This window comes from Rattus rattus, chromosome 10 (genome assembly GCF_011064425.1).
Source record: "Rattus rattus isolate New Zealand chromosome 10, Rrattus_CSIRO_v1, whole genome shotgun sequence".
Taxonomy (NCBI): Eukaryota; Metazoa; Chordata; class Mammalia; order Rodentia; family Muridae; genus Rattus; species Rattus rattus.
Window position 1 is genome coordinate 87414057 of NC_046163.1, and position 14636 is coordinate 87428692.

Consider the following 14636-nt stretch of genomic DNA (forward strand, 5'->3'; position numbering starts at 1 on the left):
CTGGCAGAGTCTCGCAGAAGACATCCATATCAGGCTTCTGTCAGCAACCACTTCTTGGCATATGCATTATTGCCTGAGTTTCGTGACTGCATATAATATGGATCCCTAGGTGGAACAGTCTCTAGATGGCCTTTGCTTCAGTCTCTGCTCTACTCTGGCCCTGTATTTTCTCCCATATGATTGCCTTTCTTAACAATATAAAGTTGTCTTTAGAAGTAAAAGAAATGATGTTCTTACTGAATAGTCATTGTACCACACTGATAGTTGATGACTGTTTAATGCAAAGGACTATTGTTGAGCCTCCTTTGGAAGCTTATAAGGAGTCTTGTACTTGAGGGAAAGCTAATACTCAGAGAGAACACTTTCATGTAAGTCTGATAAATAAGGATTTACCATCCACCTCTTGTTACCAATGAATGTTTATACCACTTGCCTCCAATATTTTTGAAAACCTTCTCCTTGACAACCCTAACCAACAACGCAAAAGAGTGATTTTTATGTGAAGTGTTGGGATTTAGAACAGATTTTACTCCTCAATGTAGCATTTTTAACCCTGGTGACAAAATTTCATTTAGAGCCCGTATGTATGTTTCTATACCAACTATGTTGTATTACATTTAATTTTAGAATGTTAGTAGCATGATTCCTTATGTATTTTAAAACAGCCTTACTGTTATTTTATCTTCCTTCTTCTGAATTTACCTTTCTCTTCTCCTCCCCAATCTCCTATGTATGTATATATTTTTGTGTGTGTGTATATATATATATATATATATATATATATATATATACACATACACACACACATATATACGTACATACTAAAATTTGATGGTTGATTTTTTAAAAGAAAGGAATGGAGGAGCTTGAAGGGGTTTGAGACCCCATATAAACAACAATGCCAACCAACCAGAGCTTCCAGGGACTAAGCCACTACCTAAAGACTATACATGGACTGACCCTGGGCTCCAACCTCATAGCTAGCAATGAATAGCCTAGTAAGAGCAGCAGTGTAAGGGGAAGTCCTTGGTCCTGCCAAGACTGAACACCTAGTGAACATGATTGTTGGGGGGAGGGTGATAATGGGGGGAGGATGGGGAGGGGAAGCCCATATATAATGGGAAGGGGAGGGGTTAGGGGGATGTTGACCCAGAACCCGGGGAATAACAATCGAAATGTAAATAAAAAATACTCAAGTTAATAAAGATAAAAAAAATAATCTATGAGTTAAAAAGAGAGTCAGAGGGTTATGTGTAAGTGTTTGGAGGGATGACAGGGTGGGCAGAAATAAACAGTTATAATCACAAAATTAAAAGACATAAGCTTTTAAAGCATGATTAGGAAACATGTTTTGATTACTAGTTTACAAGTATTTACTAACAATTTAAATCTTGCTAAATGTTATATGATTTTTAAATTTGAATGTTATTGTAATACAAAGGAAAACCCTTGATCATATGTCTTTGAAATTGTACACAGTACTAAATTCATATTCTCTTCCAGTTAAGTCTAGTGTCTTGTGAAAACTTCTTTTTTTTTTAAATGACAGAGTATAATCAAGGTTTGTCTTTCTGTATCTGGTTTACCTCACTAAATATGATCTTCTTTAATCTCATACATTTATGTATAATCTTCATGATTCATTTTTCCTTATACCTGATTAGTATTCCATAGATATATGTACCATATATTCCTTATTCACCCATCAGTTGTAGGACTTCTATATTGTTTTAAACTCCTAAATCATTGTGCCTGGAACAGAAGTAACTATCCTGAGCAAGGATTCGTGAAGTAGGATTTAGAGGACTTTGGGTATATTTTAAGGAGTGGTATTGAGAGATCATATGACAATTTTTTCTTTAGATTTGTGATAATTCTCTACACTAATTTCCATAATGATCTGTTCCATGTTCTATTTCCCAAAAACTAAATAAAGTTCCCACTCCTTCACATCTCTTCCAGCATTTTTTCCATTATTTTATTGATGTTTGCCATGGATCTGATAAGGATAAAATTAAATTTCGAAGAGGATAATGCATACTTTGAGCTATTTTAAGAGTATATTTTTATTAATTATTTTATTTATTTGCATTTCAAATGATATCCCACTTCCTGGTTTCTCCTCCACAAACTCCCTATTCCATCTCCCCTGCCTCTCCTATTTGACTCCATGAGGGTGCTCCTCCAACCACTCACCCAGTTCTGGTCACTGCTCTAGCATCTCCCAATACTGGGCATCAAGACTCCCTAGGACCGAGGGCCCACTTCCCATTGATAAGACCATTCGCAGATAAGACCATCCTCTGCTACATATGTATCTGGTATTCTCTCAGAGTTCTGGGTGGTCGAGATAGTCGATATTTTCTTTTTATTGAGTTGCAGTCCCCTTCACCTCCTGTGGTTCCTCTCCTAGGTTTTCCACTGGGATTCCAGGGATCAGTCTGATGTTTGGCTGTGAATACCTGAAGCTGTATGGGTCAGGTGCTGGTAGAAACTCTCAGGGAATAGCCATCCTTGGCTCCTGTCAGTAAGCACTTCTTGGCATCAGCCAAGAGTGTAGGGGTTTGGTGTTTGCAAATGGGATGGATCTCTAATCTCTTCTTTTGAGAATTGTTTCTTCAGGGCTCAAATCCATTTTGTATCTCATTTTATTTTTTCTCTTATGTTTGAGGTTATAATATATCACCCCTTCCATTTTGCAATTCCAAAACCTTCAAAAAATCTTTCTTTATGTCTTTCAAAACCCATTTTAAAATAGGTTGTGTGTGTGTATGTGTGTTGTTGTTGTTGTTGTTATTGTTGCTTTTGTTGATTCTATTTGATTTTTAGTTATTTATGTATTCTGAATTTTAAAAAAGTCTCTGTCAAATGTATATCTGGTATAGAATTTCTTCATTTTGGAGAGCTTTTTTCCTTAACCCAATTCCTTGTTTCTTTGTCTGTGCAGAATCATTTCAATTTTTCAGTTCATAGTGTGAATATTGGTCTTTAGCCTTGAGCAAATGATATCTTTTTGAGGAATTTCTATTCTTTTTAAGAATTTTAATTGAGCAACATTACTACTCTGGCTGAAATACAGGCATTACTTTAATCCCATGAGACAGAGGCAAAAGCAGATCATTGAATTAAGTTGTGTTCCTTGTAGTTTAGTGGGTGGCAGTTCAGTTCATACAGTTTAGAGACAGTGTTTAACTAGAACAATTTTACAGAGACAGCTGGCAAAGATAACATGCTAAAGGCAGGATAAAACAGATTAAGCCAGAGAATGGGAGGAGCTAGGGAATAGAACAAACTGCTAGAGTTAGCTGGAAGCCAAGCACAGCAATTCATAGAGATGATGAGAGAAGTCAGTTTGAATCAGCTAACTTGGAGATGAATTTGGGCAAGAATAATCAAGTAGAATCAATCAGCCAGAATTCAAAAGAACTAGAAAATGTGAGTTTATTAAGCTGTAAGCCTAGGAGATGAAAGTTACTTATACTCTTCCCTATACCTCTATTTCATATTGGTTACTGCCTGTTTCCTTCCAGTAGTTTCATTACTTCAGAATTCATCTTTACATCCTTGATTCATTTGTATTTATTTTTAATGCAATGTGATAAAGTTTTAAGTACATTCTTCTGTATGTGGACATTAATTTTACTGGCACCATTTATTGAAGATGCTTTATTTTTCTAGCATGATTTTCATTGTCTGTGTCAAATATAAAATGGGTGTAGTTGCCATTATTCATAGGTTCATCTTTAATTTTGCTTCATTGGCTTACATAACTGTTTTTTTTTTTGCTATAAAATACTGATTTTTATTACTCTGGGTTGGTAGTATCTTAAGATCTGTGACAGTAACCCCTCAAACATCACACATATTTTAATTCAATTTTATTAATCATTATATTTGTTAACATATTAAATGATATCCCAATTCCCAATTACCCATCCACAAAGCCTCCATCCCACGTCCACCCTTTTCCCCCTTGCCTTGCTTATATGAAGGTGCTCCCATGCTCATCCAATCTCTCCTGCCGCATTGTTCTAGTATCCCCCTACACTGGGGCCAGAAACATTTCTAGATTAAAATGTTTGAGAAGGGTGGGTGCCTCCGTCCCTCAGGCCATGCCAATCTGCAAAAGGATGGTCTCTACATGTTCTCTCTCCCCTTTCTTTGAGCATTTTACTCTAAGACACCCACTTTGGCTCATGGGAGCCTCTAGCTTCTCTGGTGTCTGTGTCCCTCCAGTGACTCTCCCTAGTTCATCATCTCCCTCTGCTACATATTTTTATTTGATTTCCTGACCCTCTGTACCTCTTTCCCATCCCTCCAGTACCAGATACTCTCCCCTTACTTCTACCACTCATCAATCCCTCCCTGGTCCTGTTCTCCTACCACACCCTTTTGAGGCAAGACTGAAATGTCTACAGCCCAGTATTCCTCCCTCCTAAGCTTCATATGGTCTGTAAGTTGAATCATGAGCATGAGCATTTGGGCCTAATATCCACTTATCAGTGAGTACATACCATGTGTGTTCTTTTGTGTCTGGGTTACCTCAGGATGTAATTTCTAGTCCATCCATTTGCCTAAAAATTTCATGAAGTCATTGTTTTTAATTAGAGAGTAGTACTTCAGTGTAAATGTACCACATTTTCTGTACCCTTTCTTTGGTTAAGAGACATTGGGTTGTTTCCAGCTTCTGGCTATTATAAATAGGGTTCCTATGGACATAGTGGAGCATGTGTCCTTGTTACATGTTGAAATATATTTTTAGGTATATTCCCAGTGATAGTACATCTGGGTCTTCAGGTAGAAATATTTCCAATTTTCTAAGGAACTGCAATATTGATGTCCAAAGTAGTTTAACCAGCTTGCAATCCCACGAGCCATGGAGTACTATTCTCTTTCTCCACAAGCTTACCAACATCTGTTGACATATTTATTTATTTATTTATTTATTTATTTATTTATTTATTTATTTATTTATTTTTGAGCTGGGGACCGAACCCAGGGCCTTATGCTTGCTAGGCAAGCGCTCTACCACTGAGCTAAATCCCCAACCCCGACATTTGTATTTTTGATCTTAGGCATTCTGTTTGGTGTGAGGTAGAATCTCAGGTCGGTTTTGATTTCATTTCCTTGATGACTAAGGACATGGCACAATTCTTTTAAGTGTTTCTCTGCCATTGGAGATTGCTCAGCTGAAAATTCACTGTTTAGCTCTACACTCTATTTTTTAATAGGGTTATTTGGTTCTTTAGATTCTAATTTCTTGAGTTCTTTATGTATTTTGAATAATATCGCTCTATCGGATTTTTCCTTTGATGAATATGATAATTAATAAATAAATGTTATAATAAATAAATGATAAATAAATGTTATTTTATTTGATAACATTTGGTTGAAAGGCAATTTTATTCCATATTAGAATGGCTATTCCAGATTTTCTTGGGACCATTTGCTTGGAAAATTGTTTTCAATTTTACTCTGGGGGTAATATCTATCTTTGTCACTAAGGTTTATTTCATGTGTGGAGCACAATACTGGATCCTCTTTTCATATCCACATTTTTAGTCTATGTCTTTATTGTGAAATTGAGTCCCCATTGATGTTAAAAGATATTAAGGAATAGTGATTGTCGTTCCCTGTTATTTTTGCTGTTAGAGGTGGAATTATGTTTGTGTGACTCTCTTTTTTTGGGTTTGTTACAAGAAGATTACTTTCTTGCTTTTTCTAGGGTGTTAGCATTTTCCACCTATTTTCCTTTGTCAGGCTGTGTTTGTTGGTTTGTGCAAATTTGTTTTTTGTCATGGAACATCTTGGTCTCTCCATCTATATTAGTTGAGAGTTTTACTCTATGTAGTAGCCTGGGATGGCATTTATGTTCTGTTAGTGTCTGTATGACATTTGTGCTGGATCTTCTGGCTTTCCTTGTCTCTGGTGAGAAGTCTGGTGTAATTCTGATAGGTCTGCCTTTATATGTTACTCAACTTTTAACCCCTCAATGCTTTTAATATTTTTTCTTTGTTTTTTTTTTGCATTTGTTGCTTTGACTATGTGACCAGAGGAATTTCTTTTCTGATCAAATCTATTTGGAGTTCTGTTAGGCTTCTTGTATATTTATTGGCATCTCTTTCTTTAGGTTAGGGAAGTTTTCTTCTATAATTCTCTTAAAAATATGTATTGGCCTTTTAAATTGGGGGTCTTCACTCTCTACTGTACCTATTTTCCTTAGCTTTGATCTTCTCATCCTGTCTTGGATTTCCTGGATGTTTCAGCTTAGGAATCTTTTGCATTTTACCTTATCTTTGAAGGTTGTATCTATGTTTTCTATGGTATCTTCTGCCCCTGAGATTCTCTTTCCTATCTCTTTTATCTTGTTGTTGGTGGTGATACTTGCATCTATCACTCCTGATCTCTTTCTTAGGTTTTTTTTTTTTTTTTTTTTTTTTTTTTTTTTTATGTTCAGGGTTGTCTCCTTTCTGATTTCTTTCTTTTCTTTTTCATTTTAATATCCTGGATGGTTTTGTTCAATTCCTCCACCTGTTTGGTTGTGTTTTCCAGAGATTTTTTTGTTTCCTCTTTAAGAACTTCTTGCTTTTTACATTTGTTTTTCTGTATTTCTTTAAGGGAGTTATTTATGTACATTTTAAAGTCCTATATCATCATCATGAGATGTGATTTTAAATCTAAATCTTGTTTTTTTGGTGCACTGGAATACCCAGTGTTTGCTCTGTTGGGAGGTCTGAGCTCTCATGATGGCAAGTAGTCTTTGTTTCTGTAGTTTAGGTTCTTATACTTGCCTCTTGCAATCTTTTTGTCTCTGGCATTAGCTGGTCTTGCTGTCTCTGACATTGGTTTGACCCTCCTGTACACCTGTGTATCCACATTCCTGGAGACTGGCTTTCTTCCAGTGGGTTCTGGGTACAGAGAACTGTGGGACTGTGTGAGCTCTGGGTGCAGGCAGAAACTGGAGGGCTCCTGTCCCAGACTGCAACTTGGTTCATGTGTCCTGAGGGCTCAAGGCAGGTCCCTCAGAGCAGAAGTGTTGGTCTTACCTCTGCTCTCAGGTGTGTCAACACTCCTGGTTACTAGCTTTCAGCTCTGAGCACAAGCAGAGACTGGAAGTATCCTCTCCCTGACTGTTTCTAGGTTTCTATGTGCAGAGGGCTGTAGGTAGGCTCGTCTTGCACCAGGAATGTGAGCATAAGTGATGGTTTTCCCTGAGCTCTAAGGATTTTCCACACTTCTGAGCCCAGCAATTGCTTCTTGGCATCAGCGAAAGAATCTGAGTTTGGTATCTGCAGGTGGGATGGATATCTAGGTGAGGCAGTCTGTGTATGGTCACTTGTGTAGTTCTATTCAGGAAGATAATTACCTTTCAAATGTTTACCTACTTATATGAGTACAGTATGAGTTTGTGTTTTTAAATATACATGTTGTAGAAGTTGCCAGTAACATTCATTCTGTAGAATAAGTTTTCTGTAGAATATATTTTCTGTTATTTGAAAACATGGAGAAAAATATAACAAAATTTTGAATTATCCCAAGATTTTATGTACCAGAGGAAAAATGTGTAGGTTTAATCCTTTCAGTAACCCCTACTCTGGGTACCTTCAAAGTCAGACATTGATTTTGAATACAATAAAGAGTTAAGGACAAAATGTTCATTGGATGAATATATTTAGGTAATAATATTCATCCTAATTTTATCCTTTAATTTATTCTTATTCATAATATATACATAGAATACCTAATTTAAACTATGATGAATTTTTAAATTAGAATATAATTATGTGTTATTTTAGTTAACTGAAGAGACCTTATCTGATGACTCACATGACTCACATATGCAAGGATGAGATACACAAAATTAGGTTCTTACTGCAGAAAAAATTTGAACTGATCCATTTTCTTCATATGCTTTTTCAGCTCACAGAAATCAAATACTACATTTTCTATTTTCTTTGCTACACTTTAGATTTCTCAGTTGAAGTATCAGAACATTTCTTGAGACACTTGTTCTTACAATAGTTATTTAAGTAAAGTTCAAAGTAATAAAAATCTTAAATAATGAAATAAATATGATTACTAAATGTAATATAGTTAAATGCATAGATTAGGGCTCAATATGTTGTCCAAAGCCTTGATATCTTGTTTATTTTTGAAATTTTCTTTTTCTTGGATATTTTATGTATTTGCATTTCAAATGTTATCCCCTTTCTTCCCTCTCCCATACCTCCTACCCCTGCTTCTATGAGGATACTCCCACTCCCACCTCAACATGCTGTCATTGCCCTACTTTGGGAAATGAGCCTATCAGACAGAACCAAGGACTTTTCCTCCTTTTGATGCTGGAAAATGACAACCTCTGCTACATATGTGGCTGGAGTCATGGGTCCCTCCATGGGTACTCATTAGGTCATGGTTTAGTCCCTGGGAAATAGACCTTTTAGGACAAATACAAGTTACAATAGGTCAAAGAAATCCATAGAGATCCTCTACAGTTTTTGGTGCCTGAATCCTTAAAAACCATTAAATAGTAACAATCACTTAAAAAATACTGAAGTTTAGGTAGAATCATTTCCAAACATCTCTTTATTATTTTAGTATCGTTGGTAAATAGAAGCATTAAGAAAGTTTTAAATACTCTGTCTAACAAAAATCGAAATATGTAGGCAACTTGTCATATATTTTGTGGTTTTACATAACAGTGATTTCAGTATTTCTAATACTAATGTCCCTAAACAAAGATCAGCTCCAAGCTTTACTGTCTTTTCACAGCATTAATAGTCATCTGATCATTTTGTATAAACTGTTACTAACTTATGTCTCTTAAAAATAAGTATTATTTTTATATAAAAACACACAGTATCTCAGTGGCTGAAAATTTGATGCCATGTGCTTCCTTTTCAATATGTATCACGCAGCTCAGAAAAATAAGTAAAAGACACATAAAAATAGAAATTTCATAATATTATTAGACATGGGTAAAATTCATGCATTTACTTATAGTATAGAATTTAAAGAGATATAAATAATGATAAAATGTTTGGACAACATATAGAGAAGCCACTGAATCATACTTTATAATTATATAGTTGAAATGTCAGTTTTGTTTCACATTTGAAAAAAATGCCTGAAAAAATAGAACAGAACATTGCATGCATTCTGTGGTATACATTTGTCAGTAGTTCAAGTGTAAAATGACATGCTTTTTTAAAGTGTTTCTCCAAAGTATATATTTGATAAGTGTGATTACACTGTTTAAGAAATTTGCAGTGGTACAAGCTTTCAATGAGAGTCAATACACTTTTAGAAAGGAATCACTTCTTGCCCTATATTTGTGTGGTTAGCATGGTATTGTGCATAGTCCTTGGGTGCTTAATATGAAGTGCATCTGACTCTGCATATTACTAGCATCGTAGTATTACCTCATAGATATATAGTGTGCTACAATAATGCTTTGTCCACACAATGGTTGCTATAAATACTCCTTTATTAAGAGTATTTATTACAACAAAATGGAGAAGCTAACAGTGCAATTTACTCAAGGAATAACATCTTGTCTAAAAAACACATTGGCATTAAATTCTTTGGGATTTTATATTTATAACTTACCTTATTATACTCCCTAAGATAGGTCAATGGAAAGAATAGTAAAAAAAATAGGTAAATTTATAGACTGCTAATTCATTTAGTAGGATGTATTATGAATTTAAAATGACAGATTTAATGAACTATTTGAATTTAGCCAAGTCTTGCCATGTCTATTTCTGTATTTCAGTAATTTACAAAGTTCATGAATATTTTCTAAAACTGACAGAAACAAAACAATATTTAGATGAACTGGATATTGCTTTGGCCATCTGTCTTCTACATTCTATGTGGAGCTCTTCCTTTAGCCAGCTTATATTTTCATAATTGGCCCTTTAATCTGAATATCAAATGATCAGTGGTGACTGCCAGCTGGACCATGACAAGAATTACTAGCATATGTATCATACCTCAGCTTATTATTGTCAAACAACTACAAAGTATGTCTGCAATTTGTGTATATAAATACACTCTGGATTCATTATAGTAGATAATAATGTGATCTTTTATTCAAGTCAGGATTAAAGTGGATGCAGTACAAATGTAACTAAGTTATATTAAGTCATTCTGTACAATGATGTCACTGCACAATGTTGGGAACAATAAGAGCAGAACTAGCAGATTCAGTACCACAGACGGTTGAGGGAGACAGATTGTGACTAGATTCACATAGTGTTTGAAAATTTTATGTTTTATATACACATATACTTTCCATCATGTATTTAATGTGCTATCTATCCCAGTGAAGTGGTACAGTAACTGGTTGGATGTACTTTGCTTATAGACTTGTCACATAGAAAGGCTGGCATCTCATATAATAAAGTGTGATTTTTGAAGTGATAATCATCTTGTTTTTATCTCCTGAGTGCTCAAATGGCATTAATGTGTCACTGGCGCTGACATATTTATTTGGCTTAAAATACAGTCAATGAACAACCAAAACAAACAGACAACCAACATAATCTAGACTTTCAACTTATAATTCTTTGGCCAAGACTGATCAGAACAGAATGAGTATAAAACATAAAATTACTTTTTATGTTATCTTTATTATCAGCAGTTACCAATCACAAAGTGATAGGAAATGTAACATTTTATACCTTGCGACAAAATCTGAAGTTGGATCCAAATTGTATTTACTTGTAATTTATATTTACTTATTTCATTCAGTCAACGACCCTCAGACCTATCCTACCCATATATTGTACTCTTAGGAGAATGATAGTTCTTCCGAACTATCTCCTACTCCACATTTTCTGTATTTCCTCTTGTAGAAAATTAAGAATCATGAATATACTGCATCAGTTTCTGTCTTTATGTCTTTATCATAATATTTTCACTAATGTAATTATTTCCTTTTCCTCTTTATTATATCTAAAGAGACATCCCAGAATTTCACATGGAGCTGGTCATGCAGTATCACTTAAAAGTCACTGTTCAATTAAAATAAAATGCAAGAGTCATACAACATACTGAAGAAAATTTCTTAAGAAGTTTTTCTATATTTAAATTATTCTTACTGGGAAGACAGTACACTAATTCTTTATTATTTTATTCCAAGGCAATTACTGGTCACTAGTTTTATGAGTTATATAGAGTTTCATAATTTCCTCAGCTTGGATATCCACACAAGTTGAACATGAATGTCACTGTCTTGAGTTAAGCAGGAATGGTTTTAGGTATACTAAGACAATTGACTCCTGTTAGTTTAATAATGTTTCCAGATTGTTTTTTCCTATTGTAAGGAAAGTGTAGGAGGACAATTCAATATGCGTTGGCTTCCTGATCTTTCTCCCTAGCATTTTCTTACATTCCCAAGTTCTGAAATACTTTGTGCTTTGGGACCTTTTCTTTCTGGACATTCAGAGATAATCCATTTCCTCAGTTAATTTTCTCCATTTTATAATTGTTTTATGTTTATTGTATTATTTGTTCTATTCTTTGCAACCAACATTATTTTTATAGAATTTTATTTGAGATTATTCTATCCTGTAATTCAACATTTCTCCCTTTCTTCCCCCTTGAAAATTCTCCATGTACCCCTTACTGCACTTCTTCAAATCTGTGATTTTTTTTACTAAATATTACTGCATTAACAGCCCTTTTCTTTCACATATTGTAAGCAAAATGTAGAATATATTAAATATGTATTTAAGCAAACACTAAATATGAATGAGTGTTAAATAAATGTTATATAAAAGAAATTGTTGAAATTATAAATGATATACAAAAAGAGATTGTTGGGATACGTACTTATTTTTAATAAAAATAAGATTGAAAAGTTAAGCAAATTTCTATGTAAGCAAGATATTTAATTTCCCATAATTGTTGTACTATTTGTGTTTAAAAATAAATGTCTTTCAGTGATTTATTTTTGCATTAAATAAATATTTTTGCTTTCTTCATCAAATATAAGCTAAATTCTCAAATAATATATTCCCAAATTTCTTGCCAAGTATTAGATTTATTAAAACATTTTACATACTTTCATTTAAATGAGTATTAGACTACTTTAAAGATATTTGATAACAAATGTAACCAACAAATATTTAATGGAAATAATACAATCTTATAACTGACTCCTATGTTACTTATAATTTTAATTTCTTAGCACCATTTATTATTTTACCTAAATGCAATACTATATATTTCAGTGCTTATATTTTTCTTTAACATTCCTTTTATTTTTAATATTTTTATATCATTTACTTGTTCCCTTTCCTCCCTCTAAACCTACCCATATACACATTCTTGCTTTCTTCCAAATTCGTGACCTTTTTTTCAATAATATTTGTTATACATATTATGCATATATATATATACATAAATTTCTAAATATATAATACACCTTGCTCAACTTGTCTAATGTTTCTTGTGTATATATGTTTTCTGGACTCATCATTTGGTATTGGATAATCAATTTGTATGTTATTTCCTTGGGAAGATCATTTCTCTCCTCTCAGCATTTTTCTTGTCTATAATATTTGGTTATGATTTAGGCCTTGTCTGTTTTACCCTATCTACTCTAGCATAACTATTAGTGTCATTTTTTTTTTCAACTCATGTTTAGGAAGTCACAAAGTATATGGGTGTAACTTCTTGATATGATAAACATAAAGGACAAAAAATACCCTCTTCATTACCCTTTAAGTGTAAAATTTTGTAAAATAAGATTCCATGTAGTCGTTTTAAATTATACTTACCAGAAATTACAATACTAAATGAAGAACCAGTTGGTCAAGTGAGTTATGGAACAACATTATCAGTTCTACACATTTTCATAGCACAAAATGATCTATCTCCTAACAGTGTAAGAAGATAATTCGTTAAATTTTTTTTATCTTTTCAATAGAATTTATAAAATACTAGAACCCTGAAATGTGTCCTGTGTTGCCATCCAAAAAGAAACACGTGATTGTTCAAACCCTATCATGATTGACATTCCTAACAAGATGCAGAGGTTAAAAGTCACAAATGCTCTGAACACAGTATTTCACTAGTAGAGAAAACACCATGTAAAAGTAGAAAAATGACACACAACCTTAAGTGTGGAACAAATAAATCCTGTGTTGAGGTATGCATGATGCTGATAGTGCTGAATATGTTGCAGTGTTATCTTAACCCTGGGACAAGGGAACCAGGGGGTTATCTCAGTATAATAGTATCTCATCCGTCATTGGTTCATGCTCCTCTTGGCAGAGTATTATAAGGCAACATTTTTGGTTGTGAGCCTAGGACTCTAACGGATGAGCCATCTTGAAAAAGTGGCCATTCAGAGCCTGTAGCACTTGGAGCTCCAGCCCATATACATACAGCCACCAAACCCAGACAATAGTGCTCATGCCAAGAAGTGCATGCTGACAGGAGCCTGATAGAGCTGTCTCCTGAGAGGCTCAGCTGGAGCATGACAAGTACAGAGGCAAATGTTCTCAGCCAACTATTGAAGTGAGAATGGGTTCCCATTGGAGGAGTTTTAAAAAGGATTGAAGGGGCTGAAGGGGTTTGTAACCCCATAAGAACAACAATATCACCCAACCAGAGCTCCCAGGGACTAAACCACCATCCAAAGAGTACACACGGGCAGACCCTTTACTCGAGCTGCATATGTAGCAGAGGATGGCTTTGTTGGGCACCAGTGAGAGGAGAAGTCCTTGATCCTACCCTGGCTGGAGCTCACAGTGTAGGGGAATTTCAGGACCAGGGAAGGGGTGTGTGGTTGGGTGGGGGAACACCCTCATAAAAGGAGGAGGGGGATTGGGATAGGGGGTTTATGGACAGGAAACCGGGAAAGAGAATAACATTTGGAATGTAAATAAAAATATCCAATAAAAATAAAAGCCAGCATTTTTAAAAAGGAATAGAATGAGTTTTCATGACCAGAATTTGGCATTCATTTCTTTTTTTTTTCTCCATCATTATTAAATTGGGTATTTCTTATTTACATTTCAATTGTTATTACCTTTCCCAGTTTCCAGGCAAACATCCCCATAACCTCTCCTCTTCCCCTTCTATGTGTGTTCCCCTCCCTATCCTCCTCCCATTACCGCCCTCCCCCCAACAATCACGTTCACTGGGGGTTCAGTCTTGGCAGGTCCAAGGGCTTCCACTTCCACTGGTGCCCTTACTAGGCTATTCATTGCTATCTATGCAGTTGGAGCCCAGAGTCAGTCTATGTATAGTCTTTGGTTAGTGGCTTAGTCCCTGGAAGCTTTGGTTGGTTGGCATTGTTGTTCATATGGGATCTCAAGCCCCTTCAAGTTCTTTCAGTCCTTTCTCTGATTCCTTCAAAGAGGGTCCAGGTCTTAGTTCAGTGATTTGCTGCTGGCATTCACGTATGTATTTGCTGTTTCTGGCTGTGTCTCTCAGGAGAGATCTTCATCTTATCTAGTTTGGTGGCTGTATATATATATATGTATTGGTCATATGTGGGGCAGGCTCTGAATGGGCATTCCTTCAGCCTCTGTTCTAAACTTTGCCTGCCTATTCCCTCCCAAGGGTATTGTTCCCCTTTTAAAGAAAGAGAAGCATTCACATTTTGGTCATGCTTCTTG